This window comes from Mus musculus, chromosome 13, assembly GCF_000001635.26.
Source record: "Mus musculus strain C57BL/6J chromosome 13, GRCm38.p6 C57BL/6J".
Classification (NCBI taxonomy): Eukaryota; Metazoa; Chordata; class Mammalia; order Rodentia; family Muridae; genus Mus; species Mus musculus.
Genome location: NC_000079.6, coordinates 44,019,115 through 44,045,983, shown reverse-complemented (window position 1 = coordinate 44,045,983; position 26,869 = coordinate 44,019,115). Strand labels below are relative to the sequence as shown.

At 45.2% G+C, this 26,869-nt stretch overlaps 1 long non-coding RNA gene across 5 annotated transcripts in view; it reads left to right on the top strand.

Moving 5' to 3' along the window:
* The first annotated feature begins 864 nt into the window (after positions 1-864).
* Positions 865-26,869, top strand: part of Gm33489 — a 34,530-nt gene continuing 8,525 nt past the window's right edge. For 2 of the 5 annotated variants that reach the window (XR_382281.3, XR_382282.4), the window contains exon 1: positions 865-1,083. This is a non-coding gene — a long non-coding RNA (predicted gene, 33489). The other 3 variants (XR_873328.3, XR_003950523.1, XR_382280.3) reach the window with 3 other exon arrangements.

The window sequence follows — 26,869 nt, the reverse complement described above, 5'->3', positions numbered from 1 at the left end:
ACTCTAACCAGCAGTTCATTACACCAGACTGTCCTTCAGTAAGGTCACTGCCACACCACCTCTACTGTCCTGCTCTTGACATGAGGAAAATTCTCTGTTAAGAAAAAAAAAAAGCATCTAACAGGATGGAAACAGGGTGGTGGGAGCTGGATTCTGTATAAACAGTCTTCCATCCTATAGATTGACCAAGAACAACAAAAGGCCTCAAATCCACAGTCGTCAGGTAGAGACCCCAGGATACCAAAGTGTACTCTTCCTCCAGAAAACTAGATCCCTTATGTCACCTACAAAGATCAGTGTGTGTGTGTTCCTTGTGTGTCCAATGCCATCTTCTTTGCTATTGTTTGTTAGTCTGTATTAGGATATGAAGCCCATGGCGGCCTCAGATTTACAGTCCTTCTACCTTTGCTTTCCAGGCACTGCACAAGTATTTTAAATGGAACCAACACAATCATTTATTGCCATTGTTGGAGCACATCTCTGCTTCTTTTCCATGAACACAAGATAAAGCTATGGGCACATAGGTAGGAGCCACACTGTATAAAACTATGAACGTGTGTAAATTAAATGTTGTTATGTACATTGTATAAACTCTCACAGTTCAAGAGAAACAGGACTATGCTTCCTCCTTCTCCCCGTCCATCCTTGAATCAGGCTCTCTGTAGCTCAGGCTGTCTTTGAACTCATGACTCTCCTACTTTTCACTTCTCAAGTGCTGGGATAACAAGGGTGTTCCATAGTGCTGGCTCAGCATTGGAGATTTGAAATCCTCTGATGCAGGGACCAGCAGCCTCGAATCTATTTCCCTGGGAGACCTGCTCTCAGAAGCACTGTGAGACGCCCTTCTCCTCTGAGCCTGAGCTCTTCCCCTCCCTATTCAGCCTGGCTGCCGAAATGGCCGGCAGTGCGCAGGTACTGCCAGGTACGTCCTTCCCTCTCCATCACGCGCTCTGTTGGCCCCTCTGAGCAGAGTTTGCACCCATCTGCTCCTCTCACCCTTCCAGGCTGAAATAGGAGGTGTTGCTTTGTGGTGTTCCTACCACAGAAGACACAAGCCAGGAGCAACAAGGAAAAATATGGAGCGTAAGCCCCCCCCCCCCAACCACCCTCCACCACCCCCGTTTCCAGGTCATCAGCATGCGAGCAAACATGCATGAAAGTAAGTGCTAATGTGTTGCATGATTCAGTGTTTGCGAGACTCTCAACCCAGATAGCATAGGCCACGCCCCAGCATTACACGGTAACGAATTCTAATCACAACCCGTGCATGATGGCTGAAGCAGCCAACTCGCGATCAAAGTAAAGAACAAAATAACAACAATGCGGAGATGGAGATAACTCCCGTGTCCTAATTAGCTGGCAAAGGCGTTTACAAGCAGGACCACTGGGGCGATTCTGTTATTTGAAGCAATTATAGCACGTCTGATTTCCTCATTCCAACGTTGGTAGTTCCTACTGCCTTTTCTCGAAAATAATAATAATAATTCTTAACTATAAAAGCAGTTTCAGCCTATCCAATTATCTAGATTCTAGCTTATACTTTTTATTTGGAGATTTTTATGTAGATTTCTGCAGTGACCAGAAGAAGACCAGATTAACAGGCAGCAATGTCTCATCTCAGGCTGACTCTTTTCATTCTCTTGATCGTTTCCCTTCCCTCCTCTTCTCTCTCCTGTTTTCCACTGAGTGCATTTGAATGTGTGATTGAAAGGAGAGTCACGGTAAAAATTCACAATGAATTAAAAACGTCCAACAGAGAATTCTGGGCAGAGTAAATAGAGTTTAATGTTTGGTTAGTTCTTTTTTTTTTTTTTTCTTTTCTGAGAGTGTCTCAACTCCAGCTCATTCTCTTTAATTGTGTATTGTCAGTTACCTGATATTAGATAAATAACCCCCGGCAGATTTCAGCCCAGAACAAATATTTACAGTTAAGCAGTAAACTCCAGAAAGTGGCTTTGAACATAGGCCATTGGTGAAAGGGGGTACAAATCAGGCTGATTGTGTCTTGGGCTTATACCCACACATGGAGTTGTTACAATGAAACCGTTAAAGATGCTCAAACGATGTTTATCAGAAGAAAGCTGGCCTCTGCTAGGCTGAGACAGAGGGTTAAAAGGCTCTAGGAGCTGGGATGTCGCAGCACTAATGGGCACAATTTTTACAGACAGAAGGGCCAAGCCTTCGTCATAGTGGTAAATCTGTAGTGACAGACGTTTGTTCTATATTTGTGAATGACCTGATTTGGCATGCATGCAGCTCGTTCTACTGACAATAATGGTAACATGGTGTGAGGGAGAGAGAAGAAAAGAGAAAGGATGGGGAGGGGGCGTGGTGGAGGGAGGAGAGAGAGATCCAGACAGAGAGAAAGGGGAAAGGGGTTGTCAAACAGTTGGAGATCAGGAGCAACTGAAGGTGACCTAAAGGGAAACAGCCCTTAATGTCTGGTTGTTTTAATCTGGAAGGAAGCTTATGTTTATTCCTAATTGATTTGGGGCAATGCCCTTTCCTCCCTTTCTGCTCCCTCCTTCCCTCTCCCCTCTCCCTCTCCCTCTCCCTCCCCTGCAGTCTCTAGGGAAGGTATTCAGAACAGCTGTCAGACCATGCTAACCGGATGCTTCTGCATCCAGAAATCTCCTATAATTTGCAACATTTGATTAGCTCTCCATCCTGTGCCTTGGTATTGCAACCCGTGGGCATTTCAGGTAGGAGAGGAACTGGCCTGAAGTGACGAGAGAAAATGAAAGGCTGCCAATCACCAGGAGGGAAATTTTACACCGTCCCTGCTTCCTCCCATCTCTCAAGCCATCTCCCTTTTAAAGTAGCAGAGATAATTCATACTGTGAGCATGATACCCAAAGAGACCTCTGGGGAGTGGGGAGGGCTTAGGTGGCGGGTAGATCAGTTAATAAAGACAACCCGGGGATCTTATGTACTATTGCTAACTTGCTCTGTGACTTCGGGCAAGTTACATTCTTCCTGAATCTGCCCAATTAGTGACTGATAAAATGCAGTTAAGGAGCTATGTTAATTTTTAATATGTATGAGTAATTATCTTCATTGTGTGTGTGTGTGTGTGTGTGTGTGTGTGTGTGTTCCCTGAAGAAGCCAGAAAAGGGTGCCAGACACCCTGGAACTGAGACAGTTATGAGATAGCATTCTAGTCCTGGGATTCGAACCCAGATCCTATGCAAGAGCAACAAGTGCTCTTAATCTCTGAGCCATCTTTCCAGGCCCCCAACGGCAACTATTTAAAAGATGACCTCTAAGGGATCTTATAGGGTTAAGAATTGTAGCATGCATGGTAGGTATGTCACACACAGGAAGGGAGCCCTAATGCCACCTCCTCGTGGAAGCAGTCTGATCCACTATCCCTTTCTTTTATGGCACGTTCTGCCATCTGAAGTCACAGCCCTTGCCATCTTTCCTTTATAGCTGTTTTACTAACTAGGGTGTGAGCTTTGTGCCAATAAGAACACAGTGCACCTTATCCACAACTACCTTCCTGGTGAAGGATAAATAGATGGTGGACCGGCATGATGGTTTAGTAGGTAAAGACTCTTGTCATGCAAGCCTAAGGACTGGAGTTCGATCCCCCAAACTCATATAAATGTAAGAAGAGAGAACTGACCCTACAATATTATCATCTAACATATGTACCATGGTATTAAGTGTTCCCATACATACAGACAGACACACATCTTATACATTATAATATATAGGTAAAGTGCTTGAGAAGTTTTAAACCAATGAACCCAGCCATTTCTTTCTCAAAATTTCTTAAGCTTTCAAGTGATGGACACATGCAGCATATTCAAGGGGACGGGCAGTTATGAGGGATACACAGATGAGGAGGGGGTGAGGAAACAATATGTGGGTTGTACATTTGGGCCCTATTGAGAAATGAAGCACTGCTTTGTTCAAGGATATAGCAGAGGTTTTAGCATCTGATGAACCCTGTGATTTAACACCCGCTCTCTTCACTGTCCTTCAGATCAAGTGTGTGTGTGTGCGCGCGCACACATGCATTCATATATGTATAGGACACATGTACATGCAGAAGGAAGTTAAAGGTCAACTTTGGGTATCTTTCCTCTAGACTCATCCACCCTATTTTGAGACTAGGACTCCCACTTAGCCTTGAATTTGAGGATTAAACTAGACAGGCTGGCTGGATTTGCTTGTCTCTACCTCCCCAGAGCTAAGGTTTCAAGTTTAAGGTAATACCCAGGTTTTTAAGTGGAACCTGAAATTCGAACTTGGTCCCTTATAGTTGTAGTGCAAACACAGTACTGACTGAGCCGTCTCCCAAGCCTCTGTACCCATTACTCTCTACTCCAAGTCTCTGTTATTTCACACTTTCAAGAAAACTTTTTTTTCTCCCCCATGTGGTCTGAGGTCAAAGTCCTTCAGAAAGGAAGCAACTGTCTTCCCTAACCCGTGTTTACAACAGGGAACCTTTGCTAGACAGATTTGCCCTAGGAGCCAGCATATGGGATTTTCCTACCCTGGAGTATGTGAACAATCACAGTAGAAGCTTTTTCAAAACGTCCTTCCTGGGGACGGGTAGTCATGGACCACTTAAGAGTCCCCATCTGTTGTCGGATCAGGTGTCCAGTATTTTGGAAAGTACCCCAAGGTGATCCTGTTACATTGCTCATCACCTATCAGCTCTGCCCCAGGAGGCAGAGTCACTAGAACAAGATGAAAAGAGCAAGCACGGAATACTCAGAACTGCATAGATCCCTCCAGACATACCACCCACCCATCCATCCATCCATCCACCCAACCATCCATCCATCCATCCATCCACCCACCCACCCACTCACCCATCCATCTATCTCCCCATTCATTCTGCCTCTGCGTTTCTTTTTCTTAGGTAGCCATCTAAAAATTGGATCTGGTGTTAATGCTCACTTGTGTACCGTCAGAAACACCCACTATGGATAGGATATTAGGATGAGTTACCACTGGAGACATGTGTGCTTTAAAACCTCCAAACACCTATGTAGGTACTGTCGCTGGGGTTGTAGAGAACAGAGCATAAAGAACAAAAGGCCGAATTCCATTTCAGGAGTAGGATTCGGCTTCTTGAGGTAATAATGCTTCCTCTTTCCTCCCTTCCCACGCACTTCCACCAAGGTGGGAGTATCCGGGAATTTATTCTTCCCTCGGCAGTGTAAGGGGCAGCCCACTGAATCACTTATGAAATGTAGCAGCTGTGAACGTGGAGGAGGGGGGAGGAAGAAGAGGAGGAGGGGGAGGAGGAGGAGGGGAAGGGGTGAGGAGAAGGAGGGGGAGGAGGAGGAGGGGAAGGGGTGAGGAGGAGGAGGAGGAGGGGGTAAGAGGAGGAGGGGAGAGGGGGAGGAGGAAGAAAGCAACATGGATTCCCATGGCTGGCATCAGGAGGTCCTTGAGAGAGAACAGGAGTAAGGCAGGCAAGGCAATAGCTCATCTGACATAATGTGTGCTGGACTTAAACTCTCATGAAGTACAAAAAAAAAAAAAAAATAAAAAATCAAAGGTACAGCCCCTGATCTCTGTTAACTGACAATCCAATGGGGGAGACATAAAAAAGAACTGATAATGTTAAATAAAGCAATGCATATATAGAACTAAAGTGCCCAGCCTACCACAAGGTCTTCATAGATGCTTTCTTCCACCTAAAACAAAGGAAATTAAATTTTTTATATTTATTATTTTATATGTATGAGCTTGCCTGTGCACCACATGTGTGCCTGGGGCCCAAGGAGGTCAGAAGAGAGCGTCTGGGAGTGGAGTTAGAGATGGTTGTGAGCTGCCACATGGGTGCTGAGACTTGAACCCAGGTCCTCTGCAAGATCAGCAAATGTTCTTAGCCTCTGATCCAGCTCTCCAGCCCAAACAAAGTGAGTTAGATGGTGGCTTTGTGTCACTTAACCTACATTATTTCTCCTGGTCTTAAATTCCCAGGTTTCTTGGCAGTTTGGCTGGGTATAGGACACAGGAGAGATCTCTCAGAATTGTCATTACTGGGGATGTGGGAATTAGGTCTTTAGAGAGTGAAGTACCAATGACTTCCTCTTCAGATGAGGCAGTGCTACAGTAAGATGAACCCTCATCACAACATGGCCTCTGCCCTTGCAGGAGGAGGAAGCTCTGAACTCCAAAGCAAATACACAGACACAATGGGCCTTGAGAGTGGAGCCCAAGATTGTAGCTAAGATAGCAGACCAGAAAGACAACAGGGGCCTGCTTCCTATGACCTGGTCCCCAAATCTGAGGTAAATTACTCCTCAAGTTACAAGTGTGAGTGACACATTCTTATGTATTGAGTCTAATAACCTGAGGGTTAGCTGAGTTCATGTCTCAGCCATGTGGTTATTTTTGGTGGCTCTGGGGTAGTCTGTAAAACTTCACTCCTTTTAAAAATAGAATATATAGCATCTACCTGAATTTTACATGCGACAGTTTATGGGAAAATCAGAGCTCAATAACCAGGCAGAAGAAGTCAATAAAAAGGGTGAGGGCTGCCACTTGGAGGGACCTAGGAACTACTTGGGGTGAATACCAATACAAACGCTCAATTCTTTTTTTACCTTTTTCCTTGTAGGCAGAGCCTTTGGTTTGTGGTTTCTATTGTTCTGTTCTTTAAAAGGAAGCCACCCTCAGCAGCCTGAAAAAAAATATACTTTTTAAGATGTTGTCCACAAGGCTTATAAAATCAGTCATCCAATTGAGGGCTCCAAAGGTTCTTGTTTGACGTAGGAAACACAAGTTTGTTATCGGTTTGCTTGTCTCAAAGTTACTCCTGGAATACGTCTGTCATACCAACTTCCTGGTGCCTCTTCTTTCTAGCCCCCAATATATTTTGCCCTGTCCGGGACGTTCTTTTGGTTCTGAACAAAGGCAAATCAAGATGGCAGCCTGCTAGATCCACAAGCAGCTGGGGGGTTGGGCAGAAACTTTCTAGGGTGCAGTGGGCTCTGACGTAACTTAGGGCTAGACGTTCAGGGTGGATCCCGGCAACTTGTTGCAGACCCTGGATGTCAGCAGCGCATTTGAACTTTCTCTGCAGTCACACTAGGCAGAGCAGGTTTCTCCTTCATTCCCTACTTGTCACAGAACTCTCCCCAGCAAGCCCACTTCTCTACAGAGCTGGAGCAAGTCTCTCAGAGACTGGTGGGGGGCATCAAGACTCAGGTCTCTCTTTGGCTTGTTGTTCCAGCTCCATTGCTGACTTGCTCCTTCCGGATCTTGAAATCACCTGTTTGTAGATTCGATCTCAGTTCAGACAGACTCCGGTCTGCTCCCTCTTTCACTCTCCCACCACCTCAGAACTAAGTGGTTTTCCAAATATAATTTCCCATCCAGTATGTGAGTTGGGCCTTCTAATGGGGCCCGGTAATTGTGTCTGCTACTTTCCAAAATGACGTCCAAAGAGCAGCTGGTTCCTAGTAATGCTCCCCCCTCCTTCTCTGCATGGTGCATTCCTCGAGTCACTCAGAGCCTAGCCATGCCTGCTTGAGCAGGGCTCGTGGGAGACTGCAGAGGCGTGTGCTGATAGCCTGGAAGTAGGCCTCAGTACTGGAAGAAGAGGGCTTTTGTGTAATTTATTACATCGATGGGAAGAGGGAAGGAGGAGGCCAGCTGAAGAGGGAAAGATCTGGCTTCCCTTTTGAATTGTAAGGTGTTCTGTTATGTGTGGCACTTATTGGCATTTCTGAAGAGATAGCCAGGTGTTTTGATGAGGTTTCTGCCCTCCTCCTTTTCCCAAGAATCACTCCAAAGCACTAAAGAGAAGAAGAAACAATAGCACAACCGTCCCATTCCGTCGGGTCAGGACACGTCCGTCAACTGAAACCATAGTATAGGGAGGGGAGGAACAGATGGAAAGATGGTAAGCCACTCAGTGGATTTATGGGAAATTAGACCCAAGAGCCAGAGGGCGATGTCATTGTGAATCAAGTCAACCCTCCTGCAGGAAGCAGGGAGTCTGACCAGTTGAAAGGTTCAATACTTCATCAGTTAGAGTAGAGCCTCCCATCAGAGAAGACGGCTGTGGTATTGAGGGAGGGACTGAGGAGGACCTCCTGGTCTCTGGCCCTTCACAAATATTCTCTCCTAAGCTCTCCTAACAACAGCAACAGATGTGGGCACCCAGGGAAGGAGGAACAAGGTCATCTGTCCTAGATAACCGACAGACAGTAGCTCTGCCAAGGTAGTCTGCACTCCAAAGTCTTACTTTGTTAAGCACTTACTGTGTTACTTCTCCTGGGGACACTTGAACAAAACATCTCTTCACCCCGAAAGGGCACCGACCACAGCCCAAAGAAATGATCCGAGTCCAGCCTGGTAAAGCCAGTGAGTTAGTTGGGCTTACAGGAACATGAGTGGGGGTGGGGAGTTATTTGTAGGCTTGTAGATGACCCTAAATAACTGCACTACAAACAAATCCCATCCCAGTTTGGGTAATGGTGTCCCAAAAGCTACATAGAAGGAATCCCCCCCTTTCAGTTAACCTTGCACCTGCTGTATAATCTAAAGCCCCCTTTCCCCTGAGACCACAAGATGCTGGGTGGCCGGGCAGATGTAAGCTTTTAGAATCTCAGGTGACATTATGGCCCCCTCCACTCCCTCCTGCAAGAAAGAAGCAGAGGAAGAGGATCTAACATTCAAGGTCCACACCCTAATGATTCACCTCCTCGTTCTGTGCCCCACCATCTTCTGGCCTATCGCCATCAGCAGTGCCTGTAGGGAACATTTTTCTCTCTAAACTGCAGCTGGGGACAAGCATCCCCTTTCCTCTCCTTCCCCATTTGCTACTGCCCCACTGCCTGCTCCTGCACCACCCCAAGCAAGCTTCAGACTCCACCTTGTATATCCTTGATGCCTCTTATTCCTGTTTCAGAAATCTGTTAACAACTCTCAATTTGTGAGTAATAATCAGCAGTGTGCTGGGTACCGAGGATGTGAGAGAGAAGGGGGGAGAGCCCACCCTCCAGACCCTGAAACCAGAGTGCCATGAGAGGATCTTGAGATCAGCTTAGCCCGGACTCCAGAGTCAAGATCTGGCCTCAAAAGCAAACAAGCAAAAAGAGAGTAGAGAGGTGTTGGAGTTGCTCTCACATCATTAAATTATCATTTATCTCCTTCATTAAGTTATAAATTCACTAATGGTCTTGTGGGATTCTCTTTCTGTGCTCCCCATGCACAGCAATGTACAGGGGCTCAGTAAGCATTGGATGAACAAAGGGACCAATCATTCAACCGACATGTACAGAAGAAGGATGCTACAGAGAGCCTAGAGCCAGAAAGCGTGGAGAGCACAGCCAGAAGGGAAGTTATCACTCAACGATTCTCTGAAACCAATGGAAACTTCTATAGGCCAAGACAGTCCCCAGAAAGAGAACAACCCAGGAGAGCACACAGCAACCAGGCTTAGTAATCAATTGTGACAAAGTTTATTATGAATGCTGCGGGAATATGTACGGAAGTAGAACTTCCCAGGAAGCAGGCAAAAAGGCAGTTCTAGAAATACAGCAGGAAAGATACACCTTAGCCCTAGATGTTGTGTTTTACATTAAATGTGCGTCTTACAGAGATAGGGCAACCCATACAGCACCCCTCCCCCATTTTATTACAAATTGGTCTGTTATGGCTGCAACTCACATCCTAGGTAGCACTCTACAGTCCTGACTTGCAGTCAATGGTGTTCTGAAAAAGGTAAAAAAAAAAAAAATTGTTGATGTCGGCCATACATCAAAATCATGGATACATCTATTATCCATGTATGTAGATTTATTGTCTTAGTGAATTCCCTGGTTGCCATGCCAAATATCTGGGTGGGTGGGGAATCAATGTAAGGGAGGAAGGACTTATTTCGGTTTAGAGACTGAGGGTACAGTCCCTCATGGCGGGGAAAGCACTGTAGTTGACAGCGTGATGGTGGCAGGACACGTAGCCGGAACTTCCCACCTCCTCCTAGAGTAGGAGGCAGAAATCCAACAAGAAATGGGGCCTGACTATAAAACATCAAGATCAGCCTCTAAGTGAGTCACTTCTTCCAATGAGGCTCCACCTCCTAAAGGTTCCAGGGCCTCCTGAAACAAAGCCACCAGCAGGGGACCCAGTGTTCACACTATGAGCTTATGGGGGAGACATTCTATATTCCAGCCATAAGATTTGGATCAGGGCCAGTGCAACAGACACATAAGGAAACAGCCTTGGGAAACTGGCCGCGCCACTGACAGAAAAATTGAACTGATAACTGCTTCTTCACCAAAAACTTTCCACCAGCTATCACTATACAGTTAGGCATTGTGGAAGGCAGGTGACGTGGGGTAACCAGACATTCAGTGGAGAGTAAAACAGCTGACATTTCTACTCTGTGGGCTTTGGGAAAATGGACTACAGTGGGTGGTGATTTGAAGAGGACTGGCCCCCATAGGCTCATTGTATTTGAATGCTTAGTCATGAAAGGGTGGTATTACTTGAGAGGGATTAGAAGGCATGGCCTTGTTGGAGTAGGTGTGGCCTTGTTGGAGGAAGTGTTTCACTGGGGGTGGGGGGGGGGCCTTTGGGGTTTCAAAACCTCAAGCCACACCAAGGGTCTGCTGCCTGCAGATTTATATGTAGAATTCTCAGCTTCTCCTGCCTGGATGCTGCCGTGCTCCCCCGCCATGATGACAATGGACTGAACCTCTGAAACTGTAAGCAAGTCTCAATTAAATGCTTTTCCTTATAAGAGTTGCCTTGGGAGCTGGGCAGTGATGGCGCACATCTTTAATCCCCGCACTTGGGAGGCAGAGGCAGAGGCAGGTGGATTTCTGATTTTGAGGCCAGCCTGGTCTACAGAGTGAGTTCCAGGACAGCCAGGGCTACACAGAGAAACCCTGTCTCGAAAAACAAACAAACAAAAACAAACAAACAAACAAACAAACAAACAAAAAAGAGTTACCTTGGTCATAGTGTCTCTTCACAGCGATAGAAAACTGATTAAAACAAGGGCTTACACTTGCATTCATTTACTTAACCAACTGGTTCTTTCTATAATTTCAGTTACCTGTGGCCAAGTGTAGCTTTAAAAGAAATACCGAGTGGAAACTTCTAGAAACAATGCTTTGGTTCTAAATCGAACACTTCTGAGTAGTGTGGCGAAATATTTCACATCTCACTCTGACCTCCTTGGAAGGTGAATCCTCCCTGTGCCCGGAACATCCACATTCTGTATGTGACCTGCCAGCTAGTTCCACTATCAATTTCTCTGTGGTGATAGCCCCAGTGCTTACGTTCCGGTAGCCTTTATTTTACTCAATGCTCCCAATGTACAAGCATTCTGATCCTGGCAATTCAGATGCGCCAAAGAGAAGCCATTTCCTACCAGGCAAGAGGTAAAAACTCTCAGTAAAAGGTATGGAAAATCGTATGCTGAAACTGTTAAGATCGAGGGCAAGAACAAATATCATTTGCATGAAAATCACAAAGAAAAAAACAAAAGAGAAAAGAAATCTGTGCTACTCTTTCTGTCACATCTCAGACGGCCAACATCATGACGACAGTGTGTGACAACAGCTTAGTTAAAATGAAACATCCATGGGGTTACAGTGTTCAGCACTATGCATGGTCTCAGGCATTTCCTGGAGGTCTTGAGCTATATTCCCCATGGATAAGAGGGAACGCAAATGTTGGTTTCAGAGACTCTTAAACTTGCCTGTCACACATTGGAGCTGCTGACCTATGAAGATTTCTTAGACACAAACTATTTTCTGTGTTATTTCTGAAATCACTTTCATAAATAGAGATTATATATATATACACATATATACATATATATATATATATACATATATACATATACACATATATACACACATGCACACACATACACATACACACCAGTCAGTATCCTTCTCTACTTGGATATGAAGTCCCTCCCACTAGAGATGGGTCAGGTTTTTCTCAAAGTCCCCCCTTTTGATGTTAGCCCCAGAACTGAGCATTTCATGTTTGCTTGTCACACACACTTCCCTGTACAATCTAGCATGAAAGCGATGTGAGCAAACCACATCCAACAGAAGCTCTCTAGGACAATGACTGCTCCGAGTTTATACTGTTACCATGCCCTGATCCAGCTATGGGTGTGTGCATAGGGTCTAAAATGAGCAAGGCTGAGGCAGTTAGGTTCTGCCACAGTGGAACAAATCCAGAGAACTAACGTTTGTTTGAATGAGGGTTGAGAAGCCTCCAGGGAGAGGAGTAAAGAAAAACAAGCCATCCATAATGGATTTTGCTCAGTGAGAAAGGCTTGACTGTTATAAGGGATAAGAAGAGTACAGATTTGGTGCCTTAGATACATCGATCATGTTGGTGTCCATTGATCACTGTCTTAAGTCCTGGAAGGGAGTAGAATGGAAGAGAGAATGTAAATGAAAACTAAAAGTCCTTTCTTTCTTTCTTTCTTTCTTTCTTTCTTCGTTCCTTTCTTCCTTCCTCTCTCTCTCTCTCTCTCTCTCTCTCTCTCTCTCTCTCTCTCTCTTTCTCTCTGTCTCTCTCTCCCCCTCCCTCCATTCCTCCCTCCCTTCCTTCCTTCCTTCCTTCCTTCCTTCTTTCTTTATTTGTCTGTTTGAGTGTTTATGTTTTAATATGGGGGCTGGGGTGTCTCATATATCCCAGGCTAGTCTGGAACCAACTACATAGCCAAGGATGACCTTAAATTTCTGACCCTCCTGCCTCTACCTCCTGAATGCTGCAATTACAGACTGTGCCACCATATCTGGCTTATGCAATCTTGGGGGTGGAACCCGGGACTTTGCGCATGCCTGGCAAGTACCCTACTGATAGGGCTAATCCCCAGCCCAAGAACAATTTCTTGAGGCCTGAGTATCACGGCCTTCCAACCAAAGCATGGGTTCTTCCTACCATGTGAGGTGTGGGCCAAGTGCTCATAGCTCAGGGATGCTGTTGCATGGGTGTGCTCATATACAAAACCATAAAGCATTAAAGTACAGAGAGCGTTAAATGACTTGTCTGAGGTCATAAAAACAAAGGCAGTGATTTGAGGACTTAAGTCCAACATTTTTGTTTAGCTTTGCTTTCATAATCCTATTATGCCACTCTGAGAAAGAAAGAGCATACTCAGTGGAATCTGAATATTTTACAGAACTCCGTCTGTTTCTCCACTTTAATGGTTGGAGGTTTGAGAATTGGCTTATTAGATCTTTTAATTTTTCCAGCTATGATTTTTATAGGGAGAGAAATATTAGCTATGGGGGGGGGCAGTAATGTGGATTAAATTAATACAGTTTCGTATCAAATGACCGCAGCTAATATGATTTAAAATTCAGCTTTAAAGTTGAATTTAGAGTCTATGAGGCACATTGTACTAATCAGAAGTATATAGCAAAATGAGATCACTGTGTTTTTAAAAGGGATCTTGAAAAACATTGACCCAGTTTTCTGACCATAGAAGGAGACAAATGGGTGACAAGAAAGTTGGAGGGCAAAGTTCACAGGTCATACTAGCAGAGTCAGGCCACTCCTCCTGGAGGAGAGGAAGTAGAAGACAAGACTTGGGGACCTGAAGGCCCCCTGGCTAAGAGGAGCCCCTCTTAGCCACCAGAGGAAAGACAGAGCAACGTAAAACTCCGAAAGTATACTGAAGGGTCTGGTGTGGCGAGATTGTGGTACTGAGAGAGGCGTTCTCATCTGGGACAGTCTCTGGGCAATGTAGACATACAAAGATTAGAAGTAGCTCATATCAAGTACTGAAGCTAGGGAGGAGATGGTAGCTACCCTGACGGATTCGAGGGACTCACCGTCTTTGTTGCCATTCTAGAAAACATCTGTTATTACCTTATGGTAGAAACTAAAGGTGATTCACAAACAAGCCAAGGCAGGGAAGGCAAAGAAGCAGAGTATCATTTTCTATAAAGGTTGGGATAACCTCTGTGTGTGCCTACTACTCTACAGAGCTCTTGGCCAGGGCTGTCCTTAGAGTCCTGTTTCACATCCTCCTCCTCCTACACTTCTTTGGTCCCATCAGAGATGCCTAGTAGACATCTGTTCCCATAGTGACAATCCATGAATGTAGAGTGGAAATCAGACAGGACATTAAAATTTAAAAACTATCAGCCTAACTTCATAATGTAGATAATAGGTTGTAATAGCCATCTGAGACACAATAGAATTCTGGACACAAGTGATCATCACAAATAGCAGGCCTCATGTCACCCCTTTTCTGTTCTCGTGGAGGGACTCTGTAGCAGGTGGCAGTGGGACATGCAAGTAGCTTGCAATGGAGGCAGGAGCTCCATCCACTGGGGTTTTCAGTACCATAACCACCACGTGAACGTGACTAGCATGGCGCACACAGGAATTTCCAGCCTTACCCTCAGTACCTTGGCAGTGCCTGCCACATTAGAACAAGGCACTATTAACTGTCCACTTCCTCTTCCAAGGTCTCGTGTCCTCTGAGCTCAGGTGCCCTGTTTCTCACTGAGGTTCCAGGTCCCAGAGATAGGAGCGATTTCCATCTTGAACAAACAAACAAAAAAGGAAAGTTCCAGAAAGATGACGATTGTTTTGATTCTAACAGACCAGGAGGTATCGATACCCTGTAGATTGAGAGAGTTCTCTATGCTTGCACAAAGATTTTCATTTAGTATCAAAGAATGACATCATGAGGAAGTAAAATTGAAAAAGTTCAAAAAGGTCTGCTCACTGATTGTTAACAAAGCGAAAGGCCGAACAAGTAGTCTTAGCAGTAAAACTTGAGGCCAGTACTTTGCACGATGCCCTAAAAGCCTTGGGCAGCACCTCTTCCCTTGTCATATTTACTTTCTAAAGGGAGGAAGAGAGCCCCTCATGCTATCTCCCTGGTTCAAATTCTCACCAAGGGTTCTTTTGGTTTGCAACTCTCACAGTCTGTGGAGTCATCTGTTGGAAAACAGCCATGGCTGGCAAGGGACACCCTTACAAGTTCAAGGAGTAGGTATCGATCATTTGAAGTGTATCCTGGTGACTCAAGGCTCAAGGGACCAGCTGCTTAATCTGCAGCCAAGCATCACTGGCAGTAACCCTGGTGCTACACATCCAGGCCTCCTTGCCTTCCCCCCACCTCTGAGGCTGCACACCTACAGAAGCCTAAGGTAATCAGCAGGCAGCAGGGCTTGCCCCTCGGAGTGCTTACTCTCCAGCTGGCCTGCTTTGGCTGGTTTTTCTGTCACATGCCCACTGCAGAAAGCAGCTGTGCCTAAAATAACTCAGGCTTGGCAAACAACTTACAACGATCGGTCGACTTAGAGAAGTCACTGAAAAGTCTCCTTATCTCTGCTGAAGGCTGCAGAGACCTACCCCAGAGGGTGGTACCTGGAGGCGTGGTCAATCCCAACAGTTATTAATAGATTGCTTTTTTTTTACAAAATTATTTCAAACACAGTGTTGATCAATGATGACAACTACAGTTTGAGAAGATATCACATTGCTCCCCTAAGTTCTGTATGTTGGAGACTTGGTCTCCAGATGATTGGTGGTCCAATGATTAAGAGGTGATTGGACCACACTCTGTCTTTACCAGAAAAGCAATCCATGGATGGATTCCTAATTTTATTGCTTGGCTGAGGGATGATGGCAACCTTTCAAATGTGGTTCTAGTTGGAGGATGTAGGCCGCGGCGGTGTGTCTTTGGGGGCTATACATTATTATCACCATCTTGCTTCTGTCTCTAATTTTTTGCTTCCTGGCTTTGAAGGGGTAAACAGGCCTTTCTCCTGTCACACCCTTCCTCCCGATGTCCCCATTTTGTCACAGGTCTAAAGGTAATACTCACAGCTGACCGCACTCGGAAACCTCTTAGACCATGAGCTGAAATAAACCTCCCACCTTCCCTAAGCTATGTTCTGGGGCATTTGTTACAGCCATGGAAAAGCTTATCAACACAATGACAATGGCTATCCATCCATGTACAAAAGGGGATGGTGAGCAACCCCAGGTTAGAGAGGGAGTCACCATCATGACTTCCAGATGAGAGAATTATAGAACAACAACAAAACGTCAAGTAAGCAGCAAAATAAGGAAAGAGAGTAGTTGTATGATACTTAAACATTTCTCCTTTCTTGTGCAGTCTTGTTCCTGGTATGGTTCTCTTGGGAATTTTTTTTCTCACTATCCCAGTGACTGTCCCCAACCTGCGACATCTTACTTTTCTCTTTTTCCAAACTCCATAAACACTTAACCCCCAGCTCACTGCCCATTCCTGCCTTCCACCTAACCCCAGTCCTTTCCTCCCCTCCCTCCTGAGTTTGATCCCACCAGTGTGCTGCCTGGGTTTTTTGTAGGTTTGACACAAGCTAGAGATATCTGGGAAGAGGGCACCACAGTTGAGGAAACACCCCCATCAGATTGGCCTCTAGACAAGGCTGTGGGGGCACTTTCATGCCTTACTGATGGATACAGACAGTGCCACCTCTGGTTCTAGAAGCAAGCTATAACGATGCTAACTGTAGATGAGCCCAGGAGCAAGCCAGCAAGCAGAGTTTCTCTGTGGTCCCGCGTTTATTTCCAGCTTCCAGGTTCCTGCTCTGAGTTTCCTCAGTGATGGAGTGCGATCAGGATGTCGGGGCCAAGTAAACGCTTCCCTCTCCAAGTTGCTTTTGGTTATGGTCTTTATCACAGCAACAGAAAGCAAACGAGGAGGAGAATTCTGAACTCTCTCCTCCTCCCTGGGCATCCCACCTCATCCTCTCCCCACACTTGAACCGTCCGTCCCAACTGTGCAAGATCTGAGGACCGAGAAGCTCTGCAGAATCTTTCAAACAGATGTTAAGGGGAAGAAGCCGTAAGTCGTTGCTGATTTATCTTTCCCTGGCACACACGAAAGAATCCCCCATATTGCCTAGTCCCTAACAAGGAACGGTATCAATAATTCATAATGTTAACTGATGATGCACATGTGACCTGAACGGTAGCGTTTACCCAGCAGCACCAGCTACCAATGTATTTATTCATTATCAAGATCCTTATTGTTTACATAGATGCTCTTCTCTCCTGCTCTTCTTTCCTTTTATACATCTTGCCTCCTTCAAGGGCATCCGAGGATGAAGATGTTGCGGTGGGGGGAAGGTGGTCATAGAATATGGCTGTCTAGTTTTGTCGAAGTATAGTCATAAAACGGGTTCTCTAATGGAGGTGGGGGATAGTAGCATGCATTGGTTGAGTTCTGTGTACTGGACATGCAACCCCTTACTCATTATAACCAGAATGCAAGGCATATGTATGACTGTACTGGAGTTTTCTGCACTTAATGGTTGGGCCTGACAAGTACAGCTATGTGTGCTAAGGAGAGATGGAGTGAAGTCCAAGAGAGATGGGGCGTGTTTACTATGACTAGCCAAGTGATCAGCTTTCACTTCCATTCGTTAAACTTGAACCCCAAAGTATGCAGGAGACGTGAGCTACTCTCCTATTCCAATGATATTCCCCTCCGTGGCATTTGTGGCTCACTTTTAATTTCTAATTAAATGTGTACTGCAGATTTTTTTCTCCCTTTAAAATAATGAAGAGTAACTGAAGGTAAGAATTTTATCATTCTTGCAGTTAGAGGACTATTTAGTCATGTTGGGCTCTCTGCGACACCCCCCCCCACCCCCGCCCCCCACACACACCTGCATAAGCCTTTGCTCAGGGTTACACTGACAAGCCTCATGAACCATGGCTCCTGTTTTGTAATCTCATCCTGATGTGGCCACACTGGCTTATTGCTTGATTCGTCTTGGTTGTCGTCTATTCTAATGACTACAGAGTTGTCCTAATAGACTGCACTTACCCAGGCACCCTTGCTGGTATAACAAACGGGCATCATCTCACTACAGAGGAGTTTCTATACCATAAAAGTATCATTCTGCGCAATTTTAGAATGGACTGATGGCCCATGTAATCTTCGTTTTCTAGTGCCAAGAATGAAGACCCAAAGAGTGGGCACGTCTGAAGTCATAAAGGAAGGCACTTGTCACTGGCCAAACTCACTCCATTTTGTGCCTCTTTGGTTCTGCATTTGCTTCTGTAACCTTTTATTCTGAGTTCTCTCGAATTTTAACAATAATAGAGCTGACCCCGAAACCTGTTTGTGACACAGGACTCATACAAACATTGGTCAAGCCTAGAGGATAGGTGTTATGCTTGCACCTCCCTAGTGCCGGTAAAAGCACTCAGTTTACTTGGTAGTAGCAATGGAACACCCGGAGTTATCAGCTGAGCAGTTCCCCCAGCCATGCTCATTTCTGTAATCAGCAGCCTGGAACAGGTGGCTAAGCCTATCCTCTCAGGGCTGCCAGAGTCCAGGTGTTTAACATAAAGTCTTCGGTTACCACCACGCAGAACATTGAGTTGGGACTTGGCAGCACCCAACGGCATCATTTTGTATTCACATTTATGCTCTGCCCAGCAGTCCCACCACCCAGCAGTCCCTCAGCCAGAAGTCCCCATACCTACTGCCTCAACCTTTGCTTGGAACTTAGACCAGTACTAAAAAACCCTGGTGTAAGAATGACAGGTGACAGGTGAACCCCTAATGACAAGTAGGGGCTTGCATTGTCTTCACTGGAGAATGTGTGACAAAGGTCATGACTGTGTTGGCGTCTAGTGATGGTGTTGGTGGTGTTGGCCAGGCTGTCAGCCTTATTTAATGTCTAAGTTACTGCCCCATGAGATGGTATTGTTGACCATTTCAGGGACTCGATTCCTCCACTCATGGGGGAACCTCCAGGAAAGGAAAGAGACCCTCAGCCAGCATATCCGATTCCGATGTCATCCTGTTGGACATCAAAACCGACTGAAGACTGTGCTGCAAAATGTTTTCCCTTTTCAGGATGCTAATGAGGGCAAGATCACACCGACGGGTGTGCGCGGCAGCAGCGGTGGCAGGCTCTGCAGAGTATTTTAATGAGCCTATCTGTAATGAGGGCTTGGTGTGCGGTTCAGTCTACACACTAGCCCGTGTTTAAAGACATTTTCCTCCTGCTCTCACCCCGTTCTCAGCCCTGGCTTTAATTCTCTTAAACACTAACATTAATTGGCCGTTAAGTAAAATAGGAGCGAGCACAATAGATTTATGATATTTTGAAAGGCTATACCAGTTCTCAAGCGCTCAGAAAAACAGGCTTGGCTTTTATGAGGCGATTATGATTTAGTGTTTTTCTCTCGCCCTGTTGAATCTGTGGGCTGCCTCTCAGACGGATCCAGGATAGCTGTCAGAGCCAAGATTTACAGTCAAACCCTTTCAACATATAAAGCACAGGAGAAAGTTTATTGTTTTGTTGTTGTTGTTTCGAAAGCAATATTTCCTTGCGCAGTTCCATGCTGCTGGGTTGGGAGGGGGGTGTCTCTCCTCCCCTCCGGAATGGTCTCTATAAATTTCTTCTCATAAGGCTGCTGGCTCATCAAAAAGTGATTGTTTTCCACAAGCAATCGCAGGAAAGCATGTCAATTTAGATAACTTCTGCCCCCTCCCCCAAGCAGGATATGTCCACCATGTCGATGTTCCGCCCATTCTCAAGTGCTCAGGAATTGCCCACCTCTGACGAGCGTGAGGAGTGAGGAGCAAATGTTATGTTTCTTCTTCCTACACAGGCTCCCAGCCTAGCTCACAGGAATACAAACCCGTAGCCCTTGCTTTCTCCTGGGACAGACCCTAGGATTTGCCTCATCTCTTCTGACATGCTAAGACTGAGGCAGTTTCCTTGTCTAGGAGTCTTCAACTGCTCCTGCCAACACTTTTTTTTTTTTTTTAATTAGTAAAACAAGTCAGAGGGTGTGTGGTCTCTAAGGACTTCCCTCTAAACGGCTAAGATCTTCTGTTTGCGATCCAACTGTGATATTTTAGCTCAAGGTGTGTGTGTGTGTGTGTGTGTGTGTGTGAGAGAGAGAGAGAGAGAGAGAGAGAGAGAGAGAGATGCTGACAGAAAAGGGGGGTGATTTAAGTGTCCCCCTTCCCCATATTTCATCCGAAGGGCACTTACTGCCCAAACTCACAGCTTTAATGGAGTTTGAACTTGCGAGTCTTTGTGTTGTGATTGTCCTGCGGCTCCAGAAAGACCATACCAAACCAAACAGTTCCACGTGAGGTTTATTGAGAGAGAAAAGGGCAAGGTGGTGGCAGAAAGAGAAGTGGGGGAAGAGAGAAAAAGAGAAAGAAAGAGAGAGAAAGAGAAAGAGAGAGAGAGATCAGAGGGACCTTCCTTTATATGTGGGTAGTGATGTAGACACAGGTAAAGGTGGGGGAGGTGAGCCAAGTGGATTCTGGGAATATGGTGGCTGTTGCCTTGGCAACAGGTATACGAGCCTCACTGTCACCTATATGTGATGTCATGGGTTTCAGAGGTCCTGATACCACACTCTGGGAAGTACTTAGCATCAGATGAGGCCATGTGGGGTGGGGTCCCATTGGGGGCAATAATGACTTGAAAAGAAGAGATCCAAATCTTGTCCCGTGACTCACTATCTTGTTAGGATGGAAAAGGTAACTACACCAGACACCAGATTTATGCTTCTCTTGGACTTCTCAGCCTCCTGAATGATGAGCCAAATAACCTTCTATGCTTTATAAATGAACTGGTCTGTGGCTGTCAGGTACAGCAACAGCAGAGGAATGAGACTATATGTCAGAGACCATGACCATAACCACACTCCTTACTCTGCCTCCTACACACTCATTAATCTTGATCTACACGGTCCTTGTAGGGACTGGCAATTTTAGCAAGATTCTCTCTCTCGCTCTCTCTCTCTCTCTCATCTCTGATATCTACTGTCTTTCTTTCACTAACCTGAAATATCTCTGCTTTGGCTAGACTGACTGGCCGCATGCATCCAATATCTGCCTACCTCTGTCCAAACCCTGATCCCTGAGATTACAGACTTGGAGATCATGCCCAGCTTGGTACATGGGTGCCAGTGCTTCAAGCTCAGGTCTTCGTGCATGTACAGCCAGCTCTCTTACCCACTAAGCATCTCCCCAGCCTAGCAGGCTTCTTAATTTACAACCCCCTCCCCGCACCCCCCCCCACATACTTGGTTTCCTCCCATCCTGCACCCCCTGGGTGGGAGCTGATCTTCTAGGCCTGTTTCCAGCAGGAGTCTTGTTGGGTCAGGTTAGCTCCTTTAATGTGTCAGCATTTTCTAATCATTCTGCCTCCCAGGCTCCTTATCTGGAAATAAATATCCTTTTATTTCCCCTCATGTTCCCAGCTGAGAGTCATCCCGTCCCCCCCTTGCTGCAGGAACCCTTTGCAGCAATCCCTTCCTGGGTCGTCTTTCTTACTGCTGTTGACAGGTCTCAAAATAACTCCCTAGCAGATGCTCAGAATAACACTTTTCTTTAAACAACAAGTTAATGAAAGCTTCTCACAGGAAAAAAGAAAAAGTTCCCCATGCCTCTACATTTCCACCACAAAATTCTCTGTGCAATCCTGTCAATACAGCTGCCTTCTCCAAGGTGAGGTTAGAAGCATGGGTTCTACCAGGGAAATTGAGGGAAGGGGATGTGGAAATAGAGAAAAGGTACAAATGCCATTTCATGGTCAGCTGCTTTCAATACGTACTTAAGCTCATTCCCCAACTGAGGAATGTTTTTGGCTCTTCTTTATTTGGGTTTCTGTCTTGCTGGGCAGTTCTAGGTGGTTATGTCTGACAAGCTAGAGAGCATATTTCTAGCCCTGACCTGCCTACTCCCTGGTATCTTCAGCGAAGAATCCATTGAGTGGCTAGGATCTAAGTCTAGAAATGGCATGAGAACATTTGATTACATTACCTATGAGGGCGTCCAGACACACAGTTTAAATATGGCTCTTTAACCTGTTGGTTGTTTTGGGCCGAAAGTTCTTGGAAGGACTGGACAGCCAGGACTGGAGTGATTGCTGTCTGCTCTGCTTGAGTTTGGGTGTCTCCAGACCCTCTGGGAGTTTATCAGCCCTGGAAGGAGAGAAGAGAAGGCGACACTAGAGAATGGGCCCCCTTCAAAATGCAGGTGTTGCCAGTTTGGTGAAATTAAGAGTTAGCTCCATTCAGAGAGGAGTAAGTAGAAAGAGATTTTTCTCTCAAAAAAAAAAGGATTTTGTGTCTTTATAAAATGGGCCTCAGAGAGCTCTCTCCTTCCATCTCTTCTGCCACGTGATGACATCAGTCCCCCTTATCCTTCTGCCACGTAAAAACACAACCATGAAATGCTGTCTTGGAAGCACCGAATGAGATTTCAACAGACACCAAGTCTGCCAGCATCTTAGACTTTCCAGTCTCTAGGATGGTAAGAAATGACCTTCTCTTCTTTATGAATTACCCAGACCGTGGTATTTTACTATAGTGACACAAAAGAGACAGATACATTCCTAGGCAAAAATAGCACAAACTACATCTCTGATCTGTTTTCCTAAGATTCTTTTTCTCGCCCTTGTAATAAATGTGTTATATGTTTCATCCCCACCAATATCCCCATGAAGACAGTGTATAAACTCTTTAATCTTACAGCCTTTTAAGTTAACTACAGTTTTTGTCTATGCAAATGATAAATTTGTATACATTTTCTCTATTAATCTGTTTCCAGTTTATTTCCTAGACTTTCCTAGGCTAGAAGGATAGAAAGCAAGTCTATCTACCCATATGAATATATGTGTGTATACAGTTCATTGTATATTATAGACAGCACCGTGGACTGTGAAATGCATCAATGGTATCATGTATTCTACACAGCCAGATATTATGACATAATTTATTACAGATACAATGTATTGAGTATTAGCTATGAGCCAGACCTGCTATTATTTTTCTTCCGTTTTCTCACTGAATTTAGCTAATTCAATAGTAATTATTCAAATAGTAGCTTATTCAAAATGTAATTTCCAAATAACATCTTATGTTGATTGCTTCTTTGCTGTATTTCTCCTGTTTTCAGAATTAAAAAAAAAAAAAAAAAAAAACCTAAGATAAAGGATACACTGAGAATGCCCTCAAAAAAAAAAAAAAGATAAAAATAGCGAATTAAGAAATGTTATCACTTTTAATTCTTCCTTTCTCTGCACCCCGGCAGCTCTAAGCAAACACGCACACACAAATGCTTAAAGGTTTAGTAGAGGATAATTCAAGAATTACATTATATTCTTATAAAAAAAAAAAAAGCGTTCCAGCTAGCATAATTGGCTTTGGATGTCCCTTTTCTTGGAGACATTCTTCCATATGCCAATTTCTCTAACACATAGATAATTTATGAAAACAGAGTAGACACTTTTTAATAATTAAGTGATGGATAATAAGAACTTTTAAAATAAGCTGTGAGTACGTAGAGAAGCAGGGGGGAGGAAGATGGCAATTCCTTCACATATGTATTTGAAATGACCCAGAAGGCTAGTCATGGACTAGCCTATTATCCGTGGCCAGAAGCTCCCAAAATTTCCTTGATTTTCCAAGCAGGGCCTTTTCTGACCCATGCTTGAGAGGCTCAGTCAGCCATAGGAAGAACCAGAGAGGCAGACATCTACCTCATCCTCTCCAAATCCACACAGGTAAGATTAGCCAAGACGCTAATTAGGGAGCGCCAATGTGTGCAGGGTATAGGATGTGTATAGGGTATAGAATGATGAACGGCACGTGCCACACGTGTTGTGTCATATCTTGTAATCTCCCTGGCTATCAGAGTCCCGGAACAAAGGGAGAATTGGGCTCTGTCTGTCTAACATGCTCCGTATCACAAATTGGAACTCCTTCCCTAATTAAGATATTGTTGCGTGCCTTTTGTTAGCAGTTTTTAACAATGTTAATTAGGAGGTTCGAGTGATCATTGTTCATCTAGCAAACAATTAGGTGATTTGCACTGAAACTCCGGAGGAGCCTCAGATGGGGGGCAGGGGGGGGGGCATCTTTGCAGGGAAGGAGCTGTCCAGAAGAAAGACCAGCAAGGAAGAGAAGGTTAACAGCATCCCTGACATCCTTAGTGTGCAGGCCAGGCAAAGCTCTCAGAAGTAAGTGTTTAGTGTGAGCTTAGGGCCTGAGCGGGCAGCCCTGTGGGCTGTAATCTTGTGCATGATCACAAGGCAAGTGCATGAATCTTCAAGAGGATTCCTAGCCTGATAACTTAGATGGCTGTTTTCAGAGAAAACTCTTGGATCTTTGGGTCTCTTAGGCCCCTAGATAAGTGAGGTGTCCTCCTTCCGGAAAACAAAACCTTGTCCTATGCACCATATCTCGAAAGTTTCTGAGGTTGGAATTTAAAGTGCCCAGTGAGGCTGGGCTTTTTCTGCTGTATCTCCCGACTATACACCTCGGAGTCTCCAACACACACACACACACACACACACACACACACACACACACGGGGGGGGGGGAGAGAGAGAGAGAGAGAGAGAGAGAGAGAGAGAGAGAGAGAGGAGCGGGGTGAAGAAGAGAGAGAACAAAATAGTTGACAGAGTTTATTTTTGTCTTTTCTTTTTACTTTCTTCTTCCCAGCCCTGTCTGATGTTTTTGGGGGTCTATGTGACTAAAAGGAAGGAGGGAGATTGGAAGAAAGGACACAGTAAAGAAAAAAGGAAGGAGGGCAGGGAGGGGGGACAAAAGGGAGAGGGAGGAAGGAAGGGAGATCCAAAGAGGGGAAGGAGGAAGGCAAGCTTTTCTTTCGCATCTTGTTACTGTGTGCAACTGCAGAAGTGGGAGCCATGTGCATTTTGAGAAGAAATCTAAATGTATTTGTAAACACTTTCTCCTTGGGGGTGGAAACCATGGATCAGAACTCTGAAATTGCTCTGAGAGGTTGATTCTTGCCCTGCCAAGAAGGGGGCAGGCATCCCACTGAAGGGAGGGGGTTGGGCTGCAGGTCGACTTCTAGGCCTCTCCTTGGTTCTGTTTTGGGCTTTACCGGTGATTTCCGACTCAAACCGAGGATGCAGTAGTTAACTAAACATCACAACAGCTCCGAGATGTCGCTGGATTGCTAACTGCAGGTATCCAACATTAAGGGGAAGTCCCTAACAAATACTGGGAGGTGGCTCTGAGCCCAGCCCCTTACAAGGTGCTTTACATAAATTCAATCACAGCTAGCATTTAGCTTCAATCGGCAAGGCCACCAAGGCCAATTTAAATGGCTCTCAAGTCTCCTTTATCCCTAGGGTGGTAGAGGGAGGCATTTGGTGGGAAAATAAAAAACCCCTTTATATTCTCTAACCTCAGAGACCACCCACCCCAGCAGTGAGTGCTTTGTGACAAAGAAAGCCATCGAATTAACAAGGCATGAATTTGATGAAATAAATGATTCATACATAGCAAAAAACAGATATAGATGAAGTCATCTTGTAAACTCTTAGGATGTCGGTAGTTTTTAGCAGAGACAACGTTGTGGCTTGCAGGCATTAGTTAGTTAAAGCCACAACAGAAGAAGAGAAGTAACTTTTATAAGAAATTAAGTTTTAGGACCCTACCTGAAATTCAGGCAGCATTCTCATGATTAAAGTCAGAAATAAGTATTTCTCGGTCTATTCCTTGGTGAAATGTAACCCAAAAGTCATATTATATGTTTAGAAATATAGGTAAGTAAGTAATTAGTTCCAGCATTTTGTAGCACAGAAGAGTGGCTGTAGCTATGGCAGTGTGTATTTCAAAGTATGCAGAAGAGCCCAAAGGTTACAAACACATAACACATGAAAAATAAACATTCAAGTGTTATTGTGGCAATAAAAGTCCATTAAGGAAAACTTTTTCTGGTCAGGAGACTTTAATCTCTGGCCTTGGTGGAGACCTAACATTCCATCCAGGGTCATACCCATCACTTGGCCAAGGAACCACCGAGGAGCAGATTCACCTTCAGCCACGCTAAAAAGAGAGGTAAAATAACTAGCCCTTTAATGAGATAGCATAGTTTTCCTTCCCATATTCCCAACCTCTAGTGCAATGGCTCAGGGGACATAGGCATGCAGTTTTACAAGTCTGCCTGCTTCTCAGAAAAGGACCCCCATCACACCCCAAGTGTAAGATCCATAAAAGCAGGGTGACACCGCAGTTCGTGTCCCTCAGGGCCCCTCCCCCTTGTGGAAGTTCATTTCTCATAGTTTGTTCAGGAATCTACTCACTACTACTCTTTCCCATGCGCTTTGGAAGCCACGGGTGAGACTGGTGACTCTCATCCAGCACTTTATACCCCCAAATCAAGCTCACCACATGAGGAGAAAGGCTTTGCCACCCTCACAAACTCCTATCAGAGGGATGAGCCCAGTCCCTGTGTTTCTTTGTGCCCCTCTGCAAAGATAATGCCAAACATAGCATAGGTTGTTGACTGAGGCATGAAAGCCACTCTGTCTCAACTGGGAAAAATCCAATTTAGAGTAGGAACACATCCACAGGCACACACACACACACACACACACACACAAACACACAGGCACAGGGAGAGAGAGAGAGAGAGAGAGAGAGAGAGAGAGAGAGAGAGAGGGAGGGAGAGGGAGAGAGAGGCACAAACTCACACAGGCACATGGACACACAAATACACACAGACACACTCAGACACATATACACAAAGATATACTCACACAGACATATATACACAGGCACATGCACAGATACACATGGACACACTCAGACACACACACACACACAGATACACACAGACACATAAGACACATACACACACACACACACACAGGCACACACACATCTAGACACACAGGCACACACACACACCACTGTAGCCCTTACTCAAGAGCAGCTAGATGAAGTGAGCACAGCATACTTTCTTTTTCAGATTCCCAGACAGAATTCTTTGCTATCTCTGGTCTGAACCCTTCAAAACCAGGAAAACTATCCACTTCCACTGAGAACTCTTGGGCATTTGAAGCAGAGGGGAGGGCCCACTTTTCCAGCCATCTTT